A 17,152-nucleotide genomic window follows, 5' to 3' on the forward strand; every position below is an offset into this window, starting at 1 on the left:
TCTTTCGCATTCAGTATCAAGCCAATTAAATCAGAAGTTCCATTTAGATCTTGTTCAAAGTTCAATTCATATCCATTGACAGGTGCAGTTTCTATAAAATATACATATACTGATCTAAACATGCAAATCAATTTAAATGACATATTCAGATCAAACAGCGGAAATTAAATATTAAGAGCGTACCTCCAGCCATTGCAAATCGAATGCGAAGCGGCGCACACACGTACCTGAAAGGCAATTTTGTTCTTCCAGACCCTTACTCGCTCTGGATAGATGGTGTATTTTTTTTATTAGAGAAGTGAGTTTGGTGATACAAAACTGAGAGCACTCCATCCTATTTATAGAGTCTGTCCATCACAGAGCTCAACTTGTTATCAGAACGTGAGATAGAAGTTATCAGTACGTGAGATAAAGGATGGGTACGTGATTTGTTACTGAATGTGGTTGCAAATATGTTACAAAAATATGGGTTGAATGTGGATGGAAAATGGACCAGATTCAGAAATAACAAAATTTTCCAAAAAAATAATAAAAGAAAAATAGAAGCACGTGGAACGTGAACGTGGGCTTCCAACATTCTCCCACTTGGTCCATTTAACTCAACATCAACCATAACAAGAAACATAATATATGAGTCATGGTGATATGTCCTCTAATGATGAGTAGTATCTTCCATGTACCACAATATATCAAGTCTCTCAACACTAGCTCTCAACTTAATGAATAAACCATATGTTTATTCTATATCTAAACCGAATGATTTTTCTCGAAATAAATAAATATGTGCACAAAACCATATGAGAAAATATCTAACAGAATAAGAGTTTCATTGAAAATAATAAATGTACATACAATGAAATTACATCATGGAATCAAGTCACATTCGTACTACATGATCCTTAAAATTCTTTGGTGGCATGCCTTTAGTTAAAGGATCAACAATCATCAACTTAGTGTTGACGTGTTCAATGAACACTTTCTTTTCTTTAACACGTTCTCTTATGGCTAAGTACTTGATGTCGATGTGCTTACTTCGACTTCCACTTTTGTTGTTTTTAGCCATAAACACCGCAGCAAAGTTGTCACAATACAACTTTAATGGCCTAGAAATAGAGTCCATAACTCTAAGGCCAAACATGAAACTCTTCAACCATACACCATGCGAGGTAGCTTCAAAACAGGAAACGAACTCAGCCTCCATAGTGGAAGTAGCAGTTAAGGTTTGCTTGGCACTTCTCCAAGATACAGCTCCACCGGCTAACATAAAAATATAACCTGATGTTAATCTTCGTGAATCAACGCAACCAGCAAAGTCTGAGTCGGAGTAGCCAATCACTTCCAGACAATCAGTTTGTCTATACATGAGCATGTAATCCTTTGTTCCTTGAAAATATCTCATCACTTTCTTTGCAGCTTTCCAGTGGTCAATACCTGGATTACTTTGATATCTTCCCAAGACTCCAACAGCGAACGCAATATTAGGTCTAGTGCAAACCTGAGCATACATAAGACTTCCAACTGCTGAAGCATATGGAATATTTTTCATGTGTTCCTGCTCAAAATCATTTTTAGGGCACTGACTCAAAGCGAGTTTGTCACCCTTCACAATGGGAGCTACACTTGGTGAACAATCTTTCATGTTAAATCTCTCTAAAACTTTGTTGATATAGGTTTCTTGAGACAAGCCTAAAATGCCTCGAGATCTTTCTCTATGGATCTTTATTCCTATGACATAAGATGCCTCTCCCATATCCTTCATATCAAAGTTCTTTGAGAGAAATTGTTTCACCTCATATAGCATTACCCTTATCATTAGTCGCAAGCAGAATATCATCTACGTATAATAAAAGGAAACAAATCTTACTCCCACTGACCTTCTAGTATATACAGTGATCCATGACATTCTCTTCAAAGATGAATGAAGAAATGACCTCATGATATTTTAAATACCACTGGCAGGAGGCTTGTTTCAATCCATAGATGGACTTATTAAGCTTGCAGACTAAGTGCTCACAAATACTAGATAAGAATCCCTCAGGTTGTTTCATGTAAACCTCTTCTTCTAGATCACCATTCAGGAACGCCGTTTTCACATCCATTTGATGCAGCTCAAGATCAAAATGAGCTACTAATGCCAAAATTACTCAAAGAAAGTCTTTCTTAGATACAGGGGAAAAAGGTCTCTCTGTAATTGATTCCTTCTCTTTGAATGAATCCTTTAGCAACAAGTTTTGCCTTATGTCTCTCAATGTTGCCTTCTGAGTCTTTCTTTGTTTTGAAGACCCATCTACATCCGATGGCTTTTACACCAACAGGCAACTCAACGAGATCCCAAACTTGGTTAGATGCCATAGAATCCATCTCATCCCTCATAGCATTATACCAAAAATTTGATTCCTTAGAACTCATGGCTTGTGAAAACGTCTCAGGATCATTTTTGGCTCCAATGTTGTAGTTTGATTCTTGTAGGTACACTACAAAATCACTAGGAATTGTTGTCTTTTTTACTCTAGTAGATCTTCTTAATGTTGTTTGGTCATCTTGCTGAGGAACTTGTTCAACTAGTTCTTCACCAGTTTGTTCAATATCATCATGTTGTTCCTCACAAACAACTTGATCTACATGATCACTTTCAACAGCTTGTGGTACTTCAATAACTAGTTGTCTAACACCCATTTTAACTTGAGGGGTAGGAATGACTACCAACCTATTACTTGTCCCAGAAGGTTCTGCTTCATAGTGATCCCTTTCAGAAGAAATGTTCTGAAATTGATCACTCCCACTGATCAAGTCATTTTCAAGAAACTTTGCATTCCTTGATTCCACAATCCTAGTGTTCTGGGATGGACAATAGAACCTATACCATTTAGACTTTTCAGCATATCCAATGAAATACCAGTAATAGTCCTAGGGTCTAGTTTCTTCTCTTGTGGATTATAAATTCTTACTTCAGACGGGCATCCCCAAATGCGTATATGTCGCAAACTTGGTTTCCAACCCTTGAATAACTCAAAAAGGTGTCTTTGAGACAACCTTGGTTGGAACTCAGTTTAATATATACACAGTCGTCTTACGTGCATCAATCCACAAAAATTGAGGAAGCTTTACATTACTCCTCATGCTTCTCACCATGTCTAATAAGGTTCGATTTCTTCATTCTGCCACACCATTCTGATCCGGAGAACCAGGCATAATGTATTGGGCAACAATCCCATGTTCTTGAAGAAATTTCGCAAATGAACCTGGTGCTTGTCTATCCTCTGTGTATCTACCATAATACTCCCCACCTCTATCTGATCTCACGTTCTTAATTTGTTTTCCACATTGTTTCTCAACTTCAGCCTTAAAAACTTTAAAGGCATCTAAAGCTTCATTCTTAGAATGAAGTAAGTAGAGATACATATATCGTGAATAATCATCTATAAAGGTTATGAAGTATTTCGGACTATTTGCATCCATGTCTGGACAACATATGTCTGTATGTATGATTTCTAATAAATTAGAACTCCTCTTTGCACCCTTTTTAGACTTATTAGTTTGCTTACCCTTAATGCAATCTACACAAGTATCAAAATCAGTGAAATCCAAAGTACTAAGTACTCCTTCATTTACTAATCGCTTGATTCTCTCAATAGAGATATGTCCTAATCTCCGGTGCCACAACATAGAGGATTCTTCATTCATAATACATTGTTTTAACCCAATAGAAACGTACATAGAAGTAGTGTCGCTTTTCAATTCAATCAAATAAAGACCATTAAACAATTGACCACAACCAATAATTTCATATTTATTTAGTAAATTAAAACCAAAGGCTATAAAATTAAAATAAAATCCCAAAGGTGCAAGTTTAGAAACAGAAATTAAGTTTTTACAAAAACTAGGAACATAAAAAAACTTTCTCCAAATGCAATTTAAAGCCACTACTTAAAACTAAGACGCACGTTCCAATGGCCTCTACATGCGAGCTCATCCTACTCCCTGAGTAGATGCACTACTCACTTCCCACTGGCTTCCTTAGGCTTTCCATACCCTGCAGGTTATTAGAAACATGGATTGTAGAACCAGAGTCAATCCACCTTGTATTATGATTCACATTAATCATATTAGATTCATAACAAACGAAAGTAAATAGTGTACCTTTCTTCTCAAACCAACTTTTAAATTTGGGGCAGTCCTTCTTCATGTGTCCTTTCTTTTTACAGAAGAAACACTTTGACTCCTTTTTAATTGTTGGTTGAGTCGGAATCCTTTCTTTATTGGTGCCTACAAACTTCTTCCTATCCTTTCCAGAAGTAGAAGTAGTCAAATTTACCTTCTCACCCTCTTCCATTATCAATCTCTCCTTTTCTTGAACACACATGGTCATCAATTCATTAATAGACTATTTATCCTTATGTGTGTTATAGGAGATTTTGAAGGGTGTATACTGTTGAGGTAGGGTGCACAAAATGAAATGTACTAGGAAGGATTCAGACATGGTAACTTTCAGGGTTTTCAACTGAGCCACTATGTCCCTTAAGCGCATGATATGTTCACGCACACCTCTCGTTCCAGTAAGCTTAATGGAAGAGAATTGCATAATGAGTGTGCTAGCAAGCGACTTCTCAGAGGTCATAAACTATTCATCAATGGCTTTCAACAAATCGCTGACCTTATCATGTTGGTCAACTGAACCCCGGATACTAGCGGATATATTGGTTTTTATGAACATAACGGAGAGACGATTAGATCTCTCCCACTTTTCATAAAGGTCAACAACATCAGGTTCGCTAGTTTCAGTAATAGCCGGTGGCCCATCCTTCCTTATAGCATAGTCAATATCCATCCAGCCCAAATGAAGGAGAATTATTTCCTTTCAAACCTTATAATTATCACCTTTCAATATGGGAAGGTCACAAGAAATATTCATTGATTGTGAAACTGCAAACAAACACACATGCTCATTAAGAAAATTTGAGACTAAACAAATGTCATGTTTTGCCAATGCAAATCATGTCTCAATATATGAATCTAGTGACACAAAACTTGCCTGTGGGCTAAAGTCCTACTCAATTAGATTCATCATGCAACTTTATGATAAAACTATTAAATCATGTTCTTTTCCTTAATTCCTGTGGGTAAATTAAGAAATATAATCTAATATTTTATCCTAATTAATCATACAAATACAACAAAATTTCTGTGGGTAGATTTCATCACATTACATATGATTAATCACAATTAATATTTCTAATGTGATTATAAATTTAGCATATAATTTTACTCAATTAAAGATGTTGTGGCTATTCTCTAATTTAATAAAATTATATTAATCACTTAACATTCAAAAATAATATTTGCATAACATACTTAATAATGCAAACGTGCTCAATATTAAATCATACAAATTACACGTATACCAATTCAAAATAACATTGCACGTATATCCATTCAACATGTAATAAACTTTAAAGGATCAAATCTAATGCATACCAGTATTTAACATAATATTGCATGTTCAGCATAACTTAGAGACACACAATTTTAAATAGCTTGCACATAAATGATTTATCCTTCATAAGTTATAAATATAAATGAACTGAACCTAATAAACAAATAAATCGCAATATCTTAGTGGTAGAGGGAGTCATTGCATGCTACATGGCAAGGATTCAAGACCAGCCCAAGGCCTTTTCATTTCATTTATGCGTTCCTTTTAATTAATTAAAAACGAAAACAAGCAACAAAAAGGCTGCCAATAAGATTCAAACCCGTGACAGAGAGGTATATTAACCGTATCAACCATTGGATAAGTCATGCTTTGTTTAGAATTCTTAGAAACAAATATGTATTAACAATTTTATATCAGTAAATATGCGCATGTACATCTTCATCCTCCAGCGTATCACATTATTTTAATATATAAAAGTTAGCTTCCATTTTACGCTTTTTGAAAAGGTTCAAACTTTTAATATTTAAATATTAAATTCAGCCTTTTGAGGAGGGTATGCTTTTAAAAAAAACATTGTTTAACACTTACTGTTCACCTTTCTTCTTTAATTGAACAAAACATAATAAAAGCAAGATAGAGGCACTATGTGGCTCTGATACCAAATGTAAAATATACATATACTGATCTAAACATGCAAATCAATTTAAATGTCATATTCAAATCAAACAATGGAAATTAAATATTACAAGCGTACCTCCAGTCATTGTTAATCGAACGCGAAGCGACACACACATGAACCTGAAAGGTAATTTTGTTCTTTCAGACCCTTATTCGCTCTGAATAGATGGTGTATTTTTCTGAATAGAGAAGTGAGTTTGGTGATACAAAACTGAGAGCACTCCATCCTATTTATAGAGTTTGTCCATCACAGAGCTCAACTTGTTATCAGAACGTGAGATAGAAGTTATCAGTACGTGAGATAAAGGATGGGTACGTGATTTGTTACTGAAGGTGGTTGCAAATATGTTGCAAAGATATGGGTTGAATGTGGATGGAAAATGGATCAGATTTAGAAATAACAAAATTTTCCAAAAAAATAATAAAAGAAAAATAGAAACACGTGGAACGTGAACGTGGGTTTCCAACAGTTTCTACTGCCAATCTACCATCTCTGAAAACCAAAGAACACCCAATTACACTTTGAACACTGACAGAGAATGTAACAAGAAGAGACAACTTTCATGATTGCTGATGTATTGAGAAAGTTCAAATACAATGGCATTGATGTTACGAACTAAGCTGGATTTAGTAACTGATGTTGCACACTTAATACCTGTATTATTATTTCTTCTTTGAAGCTGTATTATTATTTTTATAATCGCTAAAATTATTTAAAAAAATTCACACAATTGCTAAAATTATTTTTAAAATATTCACAATTTTAAATAAATTTTACGAACCTACAAATCATCAATATGTATGAAGCAATCCGTATGCCCATATGGATTAATCCGTACGGATTGACAATATGTAGGTTTTTCAATTTTTTTTTTCACGTAACACTTCTTCTCCAGCAATGAAAATCGACCAAAATTTATTATATACTCTTGAATAATGCACATACATCACCGAAAAGCAAATACGTTTCAAAATCGACCTTAACGGAAAAAATTTACACTAAGTGATCGGGATTTTATAGGAAAAGATGATACGGCAGAAATGAAAAACTCCTCCTACTATTTATGACCCGTATTTTCGATATTTATGGAAGTTGTTGGGTGCTCCAGCAAAAACTGCTGGGTGCCCCAAGACTTTCCCTCAAATAAATTGTAATGATGCTATAAATAATAGGCAAAATTATGATGGGTAAGACCATTTTACATATAATATATAGATATAGATAGATTAGTGTTATTACTTATTAATTTTAGTGTTTTATTTATTTAATTAATTATTACTAATTATATTTTTAAGGTTTATATCATATTTAGTGAATAATTTATTTATTTTCGCCCTTTATATTTTTCTACTTCTATTAGAAATCAGTAGCAGTAGTAGTGCCTTAAGACTCATTTGCTTAAATGACTCTCATACATCTTTAGCATTCTTTTAAAAAGTTTCACATTAGTAGTATGGGTTTATATTGGTTTAGATTTGTAGCTTGTTGGTTGGCTTTAGATATCTTATTGGAAGTAGAATTACAGGATAGCCAGTTAACTTATTTTTTATCCTGGAAAAACCGTAGACTTTCTCAAATTTATCCTTTTGGTGGTATTAACTGAATTATTGAAAATGATCTTGATATGAAAAAGGCAATTACAGAGAGAGAGAGAGAGAGAAGGAACAGATTGAACAATGATAGTGTGTTTGGATACCTGTAAAATCGGGTTCGGCTATGGTGTGAAGTCTGCAAAACGAGCCACCTGTGGAAAATTAAAATTTACCTGTAATAGCAGGTTACTCACCGGAAGAAAAAAATAATAAAAAATTCAAACAATTCAAAAGATGAATAAAAATAAAAAGATAAATTATATTATAATGGAGAAAAGTTATAGGTTTATCAGGAATTAGGTTTGAGACTGAAGAAGGTTTAACCAATTATTTTTTAATACATTGCAATTTTTTCTTTTATCATAATGTTTTTTTTCTTTCTAATTTTTAGTTTCATTAGTTTATCCTTGTTATCGGCATTCCAAATCTGCACTGTTGCAATGCAAAACCTCCCCTTCTCTGTCTCCAAGCACGCCCTTCACAATGATTTCTAAACCATCTTTTTTCTCTGGCTTTTCTTTTCGTTTTCTCATTCCCTCTTTCTCCTTTGTTCACAAACACAAACATACATACTACCCCAAATTCAAATCTCATATCAAGAAAAACAACAAAAAAAACTCAAGCTACTTCATAACACAAATCAACAAAACAAACTAACCAGAATCCAACAAATAAAATAATACAAAAATGAAACCAATAAAATGAAGATTCCACGCTACTGATTTCTTCAATTTGTTAGATCTGCAAACATACAACATTTTTTTTTATAAAAAGAAAAAGAAAACGAAACATTATTCAGTCGTTCTAGTTGACGAAGGTTGGCACTACTACAAAAGTGAGAATTTACAACATTAAACCAAGGACGGTTTTATAAAACCACCTTGGTAAAAAATGCGGAAGCTTTCAATGCCGATTTTCTAAAAACCGCCCTTGAAAACAACCTTTCAAATACGGTTTTTAAGAACCGTCATTGTCTTTACATAATTTCCCATTTTATATTAAGGGGAAAATGCGAAACCTCATCCATCTTCTCTCCTTAACCCTCACACAGTTTATCTCCGCCTCCTCCAACCGCCTCGTCCTCCTCGTCGCTGCCACCACCCACAACTTCTCCCCGGCCATCCCCTGGCCCCTTATCTTCCACCCCCTCACCAAAACCTTGTCCTTCGACCCCACCACCTCTACCTCACATGTTGACATATACATATCTCTCTCTTTCCTTATTTATCTGACCCATTGCAAAGCAACAGTCCAATATTGAAATCAAAATAATTTTAAGATCAGGAAGCCCGATCGTTTCAAATCCTAGAATCCCAATCTCTCTCTTTGTCTCCTTATTGCAATAACCTAACCTCGTGTCGTGATCTGGGCACTGGAATTAGGGTTTGCGCTTTCTGTGATCCATAATCAAGAATCAAAAGGAGAGAGAAAGAGATAGGAGAAGAGATGGATGATTGTTGTGCCGTTTGTGCTGAGCCTTTGGAATGGGTTGCGTACGGACCCTGCTTGCACCGGGAGGTGTGTTCCACGTGCGTCCCTCGTCTACGTTTCATCTGTGACGATCGCCTTTGCTGCATCTGCAAGACCGAATGCAACCTTGTTTTCGCCACCAAGGTATACACAATGCCCAATCCTCTGTTTACCCTAATTTTTTTTATTCATTTTTGTTAATAATCGGTGAGATGAAATTGTTTTGCATATGTTGCCCTAAACGTGTGGAGTCTTTGCTAATTGCTACTCATTGCAATTTGGATTGTCTGAGTTAAAATGTTAACGTGCCACACATTGACGCTTACTGTTGTATTCGATTATGACATGTGTATTTTATCATTATGAATTAGAATAATCGTTCATATCTTTTAGCTCTAGTTTGAAGTTGTGCTCAGTTATTCTAGGGTACAATTTGTCCCTAATTTGAATCATGTTGTTAAACTGGGAGTTCCTTTGTTGCTAACAATTATGTCTTACAATAATATATTCATAAGAAATTATATCAATCACCATGATATGCTGGTAACTTCTCCGTTTTGTAATGGCACTTATTTCATGGCATTACCTTGTTCTTTTATCTCCCATCATATGTAAAATATTTTTTTCCTCTTAACTTTAAATTGTTGCAGTTAAATTTTTTTGAAATGCTGCCATCACTTGCTTCACACTTGGCAATGATTCCAGTTGTAGTTCAAACTATCTTGCCAATGCCTAACAAAGATGCAAAAGTGTGGGTACTACTCTAGATTGTGTATTTTGTTTGCTTCTTTTTAAAACAGAGAAATATTATTATTATTATATTATTCTTGCCTTGTGGTTTCCTGTTTTTGTAGCAATGATGTTGTACCATTCAACTGTTCCAAAGAAAAAATAGCTATCATCAACTGTTCATCTCCTACGTATATATGGCTTTCTGTAACTCTATTAGGGTCTTTCTGGGAAAGACATTGGAGAATGTCAAGGTTTGTACGTGTCCCTTAGAAATTTTACATTAGGTTAATTTAATTATCTTTTTTTGTCATTTATGTATGTCTTCAGTTTTTATCACTAACAGCATTAGCAAAGTTCATTTTGCCATAATATTCTTCTGTTCCTTGTCACCTGAAATGAAGCTTGAACTCTTCAAAGTTATTTGCAGGTTCATATTAATTATTGGTAAAAGATGAAGGTGGAAAGGGTTTCAATATTCCAGTGGTGGGTTAGAGTAGCTGTGCAGCTCAGCTTAATCTTGCTCGGTGCCTTCTCTGATAGAGTCTCATCAATTAGGTTCTTTCTACTCTCTTAATTGCTTCTCGATCTGTTTAGTTACATAACAATGTTGCTTTTGTCCCATGCTTTTCTTATTGTGATTCTGAGTAAACGAAATGAAATCATGAGATGAGAAAATGCATCAATTCAGAAGGAAGACATATCCTATAAATTAGTACTTACTACAAGTAAATAACACTTTTAAGTCTTATTTGTTTGTCTCTTGTCCCGTTTATAGATGAGAACTTTAAAATTTCATATCCTTCATTTATCTGACTATATAAATACTCCATTGTGCAAGCTACTTTTCACTTGCATCTTTTACATTAGTTGCAAGCTACTAAGCTAGCCATTGTGGCAATGAAAAGAGTTAATTTCCACGTCTTTGACTTTCTCATGTGTCTCATTTATGTTTTCACAAATTTAGTCTTGGCTGTTTTTCACCTGCACCATGCTTTCTTTGAAGCATGCTATTTACATACACAAATTAACTACTTTTACCTTTTACTCCATAGATATAACCATGTACATACACAAATTAATTACTTTTACCTTTTGCTCCATAGATATAACCATGTACATACACATATCTGTGGGAACAGGACAGGAGCCGCTTTACATCAAATATGATGAGCAAAGATAGGTGGAAGTAAATCATTTTATCAAAATTGAACCATAAAACTTTCTAAGTTGTCAAATTATCTTTGGTTTCTTAGTATCAATGCTTAATCACATTGTTTGATGGTGTAACTGTAGAGGATTTCCAGTTTGGTTGAAGTATGTTCGAACCTTAATTTTAAAAAAATAATTTTAAGTTTTGAATTGTCTTAACCAGAAAACACTTATTTTTAACTTTTTTTACTTTTCGACTGCAATGCAAGGTTTCACTCAGAAAATAGTCCAGATGATGAAGAATGAAAAGCTATTTCAGTCTCAGGGTGGTCCTATCATTCTTTCTCAGGTAGGCAGTTCCTTTCACCTTGTTTTTAGCATGGGAGCATAATAGCTGAAAGAGTTTTTTGCATGGGAATAAGTTCCTCACTAAAAGTGAAATCTTGATGTTAAAAAGAATCCTGGAGTGGATCTGGAAACTCACAAAATTCATTCTAATAAATCACTACTTAAGGATAATTCTGTCTTGTTTTCTCTCAAAATTTTAAGATCCTGGGTTTGTAATTGAAAAGCTTATCAATTCTGTTACTCCAATCATTATTGGGATGAACATATTAAATCGTGAGTCTTGGAGTGGCTGGTAAGGTATATAGTATTGTTTCTTGAGTTGGTTGTGAAGTGAAACTCTAGATATGGTTATCTGAATTCTATACCCTTTTGATCTTCTTTTCTCTTCTTCCTATTCCCTTTTGGACAATAGCTTCCTATTAGAATCAACTTATGTTGTCGATCTACTTTCTTTAGAAAATAGGAAGCAACTTAAAAATCATTGTTTTCCAGACCTTTTTTTTAAGAGAAAAAGGTAATTTTATTCCAATAGCTCTCAAAAATCAAAATGGGGAAGGGAGAGTGAAATATATATATATATATATATATATATATATATATATATATATATACTTTTCTAATAAATCTAGCTAAAATTACAATTCAAGACTTGTATAAAAAAGGAAATAAAAAATTCAAATGTAAATCATATTCACTTTTACAACTTCTTCAGATAAAAAATAAAAAAGAAGTCATATTATTTTTTGACTAGTAAAAAATAAAAATAAAAAACAAGTCATAAATATAGTTATGATTTTGTAAAAGAAAATAATTAAGATATATAAAAATACAAGTCGTGTTTACATAAATTTTTTATTTTTCATTCAATTGTGTTTTCCAGCCACAGCGTACATGTTTTGGGGGAAAAAATTCGCATCCTACCAATTTCGTTAATTAGTAAAAATATTACACCATTGAAGGATAAAAAAAAAAAGCCAGTTGTATCGTTATGATAAACAGGTTAGAAAGCAATAGTTTTTTTTTCCAACAGCTAAAAATTATAATCATTAAAAGCAAGGTAGAAGTCACAAGTTATAGCACCTACCAAGCCAAAATGTTACAGGAGCATATTTAGAGAACAAGAAACAAAACCAGCCCACTTTGTCAACATAAAGGGCCATTAGTACAAATCCTTTCCCCATCTAGTGTGATCCAACAAACTTACAGTTCTCACATTATTATATAACCATTCCCATCAGTCATCATTCCCAACTACACTCTCACGAGCCCCCTGCATCATGTTCCCCTCCACAAAATTTAATGCATCTTTGGTGTTAGCATGCCATTGTAATTGCTCCATGCATGCAGGTTTCCACATCTAATCTCCATACTTATAGGCTGAAATTGAACCCCTCCATGATTTGCATATGCGATCATCAAACTCGTGTGGGATTTTGGACTTATCATTCATTAGCTGCCATATAGCCCTTATCATCGCCACCCACACTGACCACCACACAGTCTTGACCTCAACATTCCTGAGGTCCCCGTTCGGGTGTTTTTCTTGTTTTTAATTTTGAAATTTTAAAAAAATAAAATTAATTTTAGTTTTGAGTTTCTATTTATATTTTATTTTTAGTTTTTTAAAACATGTTTCAAATTAAAATAAACAAAACAAGTTAATCATTTTATCTTATCTTATTCTATTATGAATGGAGGTGCTAGAGGTAACGGATGGGAGTGAAGACAATGACGATGGTGACAATAGTGGTGGTGTTGGTGGAATAGTGGCGATAATGATAGTGATAGTAGTTCTTTAAATTATATTTTTATCTATACTTTTACTAGTTCTTTATTTATTTTGAATCCATTAAATTATATTTTTGTCCATACTTTTTACTAGTTCTTTAACCTTTTTTTTCTATCTTTAGTTTTAGTTCCTTAAAAGGACTAAAAATGAGAGAAAAAAGAAAAGAGACTAAAAACAAAATTAAAAAAATTCAAGAATTAAAAATAGAAATTTTTAAAAGTTTATGGGTTGAAAAGATGGTAAATCCTAATTTATTTTAAACAATTTCATAAGGAGAGTTAGTCTGAGACTTTTAATGTTGATTTATGGAAGGTCCAGCGACGAATATCACTCAATTTGATAATTTCAATGTCATCATCATAAGAGGAAGGAAGAACAATATCGAAGTGTCAAATAAAATGTTGAACTAGTTGCCAACATGAAATGAACTAAATAAATTGATCGGTGAAGTATATATTATGTTAGGTGTACCTGAGTTCTTACTATTATAATTTTGATTAATTGGTCTTTTTCGTTTTTTAATCTTTTAGCTATATTGATTTGTCTTTTTTATCTTAATAGCAATTTGGGTTCCTTTTAATTTTTTATTCACACTTTTACTTTTAGTCTCCATATTTTTTTCCTATGATTTTAGTTCTTAAATGTTAGAAAATTCATTATTTATTCCAATAACCAACTTTGCTTACGTTGATTGTTTGACTTAATAATTGACTATTGATATGTCAGTATTCTAATAATGTGTAAATTAACATTTAATAATTAAAATTAATTAATTAAAATATAAAAAAGAAAAGAAATAAATTTACATAAAATTGAGGATTGGAAAATTTTTGTAGATTTTTTAAAATCTGATAATATAAATTGCAAAAGAAAAAAAATCAAAATTCCAAATAAGAAATTAAAGAATGATAAAAAAAACTATTTATATATAATTAAATATATATTTTTAATTTCTCATAACAGTCTCAGACTCTCACTCCATACTCCTATTTATCACATATAAGGCAACGGGGATGTAGTTTGTGGCATTGTAATTGCCTCCAGACGTTGCTTCTGGAAATAGCATGGATGTGGATAATGATGCTTTTCGCCGAATGGTGAGAGTTAGTCTTACCTTGACACTTGTGTTTGTTTTTAGTGACATGGCTGCTCTTTGTATTCTGGCTATGCTGTACTTGTGAATGGAATTTCAAAAAGTAGGGCCAATACTATGATCTGACTGGACTCTAGAGAATGTTTTGTAACTCATTTTAGATGTTAAGATCTATAAAAAATTTCGTACCCCATTGCCCAGAGGCTCTTCGCTATGCGAAGCCTTACCCTTGTATATGCAAAGAGGCTGTTTCCGGATTCGAACCCAGATGTTAAGATCTATATTCCAGCAATATTAATCTATGTAGGTCTGTTGACTTTTCTCTCTGGAATGAAATTAAATATAATCTTTCTGATTCCTTGTTTGTTATAACTTGTGAACCTGGTAACTTACAATTTCTTGTTACTCATGTTTGTTCTGTAGCATTTTATAATATGATTTCCACTCATGTCTGAAAACTGAAATTGTATCTCGTTTATTTGCATAGGATGTTTAATTGTTCAGACTTTAAGTATATTATGTTGTTCACTTAATAAGCAGGCCCGGTTGACCGATGGTACTTTGAGTGAGGTACTTTAAGTATATTATGTTGTTTAAAATTACTAATAGTGATAGTGACTCCTGGCCACAGGTTGTTGCTTTGGATGTTGATCTACCAGTGAAACAGGCGTTTCATATATTGCATGAGCAGGTAGCTATTTTTTTTTTCTCTCAGATGCATGACCTGGATAATTTGCAGGGAGTTTTCATGGCTCCTCTTTGGGACTTCTGCAAGGGACAATTTGTTGGTGTTCTTAGTGCTTCAGATTTTATTTTAATTTTAAGAGAGGTATTTATTTTATATTTTAACAGAGGTGCATAAGTTTAGGATCATTATTTCTTTGTATTGGTAAGCTTTCTGAATACAATGCTTTTATGGTGATGCTGTGATAGATAGTGTATTATATGTCATATAGATAGAAGAGGTATGACAAGTTACAAAACCTGGTAATGAAAGGAAAAGACAAAAAAGAAAAATGTGTGAAAAACTTGTATTTTTATTCTTGAAAGCTAGTTGCTTCCTATTCCAACCAAACAGTCTACTTGTATGATTGAACAAGTGTCTTGTGCAATAAACTTCTTGGCAAAAAATATTTGTTCAGATTTGACACTTAATCATCGGTGATTGGCAGGACCAAAGTACTATGACTTGATTGGTAGAAATATTTGCATAGAAATTTTCATAATATTTGAGCCATTGGAAGTGTATATACATATCGATTGATTCTGCATGCTGCTGTTTGCACAAACCAACTTGTTGCTATGACTTTTTATTTTAAATTATTTGATGTTGGTTATGGGTACGGTGAATTGGTGTGTTAAATTCCACTTCAAAATTTGAAATCATCTTTTTGTCTTTCTTGACAATTCTAACATTTGATATGCACAATTACAATGCTGATATTGTTCTTACAATGCTCAAATATGTGTATTTTTACATTTAGTAAACCACAATCATGCACTTTAACATCACATCAATATTTGAAGGGGAAATTATAAATTTCGCAAAAAAAAAATCATTATTCTACATCAATTGAGCGATAAACAATGTAGAAATCCTTCAAATTCTACATCGGTTGACTTATAACCGATGTAGAAACCTTCCCATTCCTATCCATTCTACATCGGTTAAGTAATAAACGATGTAGAAATCCTTCAAATTCTACATCGGTTGACTTATAACCGATGTAGAAACCTTGTCATTATTACCCATTCTACATTGGTTGGCTGATAACCGATGTAGAAACGCTATCATTCAACATCGGTTTAAACCTTAGAACCGATGTAGAAAGCTCACATTCTACATTGGTTGAGCCACACAACCGATGTAGAAAGGTCGCCCTTCAAAGACGGTCTTCCAATCGATGTTGGTATTCAACGACACTGTGTTACCACCACGCGTCGTAACCGATGTAGAAAGGCCATTAGAATCGATGTAGAAGGCCTTTTTTTTAGTAGTGTGGAGAGGAGCAATTCAAGTGAGCTGAGTCGCTATCGCCGGAGAAGCTTCCTTTTCAACTTGTCATCTTCATTCAAGTTTTGTAGATTTTTGGAATTTCAAATCTAAGTGTTTTAGCATGACTGATATCATTGATGAACATTTTCGATTTGCAAATCTGGACGAACTCACGTATAGTCTTCGTTTTGTAGATTTGGACAAACTCATATCTCGTTGCGGGTCCTCTAGTTGCCTTCACTCTGATCTCGAAGGTGTCGAAGTCGTGGCGCATCTCAACCTCAACCTCAAATGGTGTAGCTTTCAATAGTTGTAACGGCTTGTAATAACACCTATAATGTTCAACATAATGTCTTTTCCGACTATTTTTATTAGTGGTCATAACGACTAAAGCCATGAATGGACTTTTGCATACTATAGTGACGACATCATGATATAGGCTTCAAAAACCCACTTGTTTCCCTAGAACATTGAGAATTAAATAGCGGAATAATTTTCAATAACGATTAAAACAACAGTTACAATGGTCAAAATAATGAGAGCTATAATGATATTACCAAAATATAGACTTTAAAATCTATTTTTTATCCATAACATTATCATATTTGTTTTGGTAAAATATTCTGCAAAATTTACTTGTATTTTTATCTTTATTCCTTCACACTTCACTAGAATTCTTTTTATCGCATATTTTCATTATTGTCTTTTATTTTTTTGATTTCATTACTATGTTTTATCGTTCTTAGATGGGTGGTGATTTTTTCTATAAAAAAAAGATGGGTGGTGATTGTGTGTGTAAACTGTGACTTAGGCGTGTAGTATAAATTATTTACTCTATTAAATAGAATGTATTGCTCACATAAAGATTTT

General features: G+C 33.3%; 1 long non-coding RNA gene across 4 annotated transcripts; it reads left to right on the forward strand.

Annotated features, from left to right (window-relative positions):
- Positions 1-8,646: 8,646 nt before the first annotated feature.
- Positions 8,647-16,694, forward strand: LOC114406056. Of its 4 annotated transcripts, none has more exons than XR_003665337.1 (7): positions 8,647-9,319; positions 9,826-9,926; positions 10,030-10,158; positions 10,335-10,462; positions 11,326-11,405; positions 14,918-14,977; positions 16,477-16,694. It is a non-coding gene; the product is annotated as an uncharacterized LOC114406056 (long non-coding RNA). The 4 variants fall into 4 exon arrangements; XR_003665336.1 differs by lacking the exon at positions 16,477-16,694 and adding an exon at positions 15,026-15,947; XR_003665335.1 differs by lacking the exon at positions 16,477-16,694 and having other exon boundaries at positions 9,826-9,930; positions 14,918-15,947.
- Positions 16,695-17,152: the final 458 nt, after the last annotated feature.

Source organism: Glycine soja, chromosome 3, assembly GCF_004193775.1.
Source record: "Glycine soja cultivar W05 chromosome 3, ASM419377v2, whole genome shotgun sequence".
NCBI lineage: Eukaryota > Viridiplantae > Streptophyta > Magnoliopsida > Fabales > Fabaceae > Glycine > Glycine soja.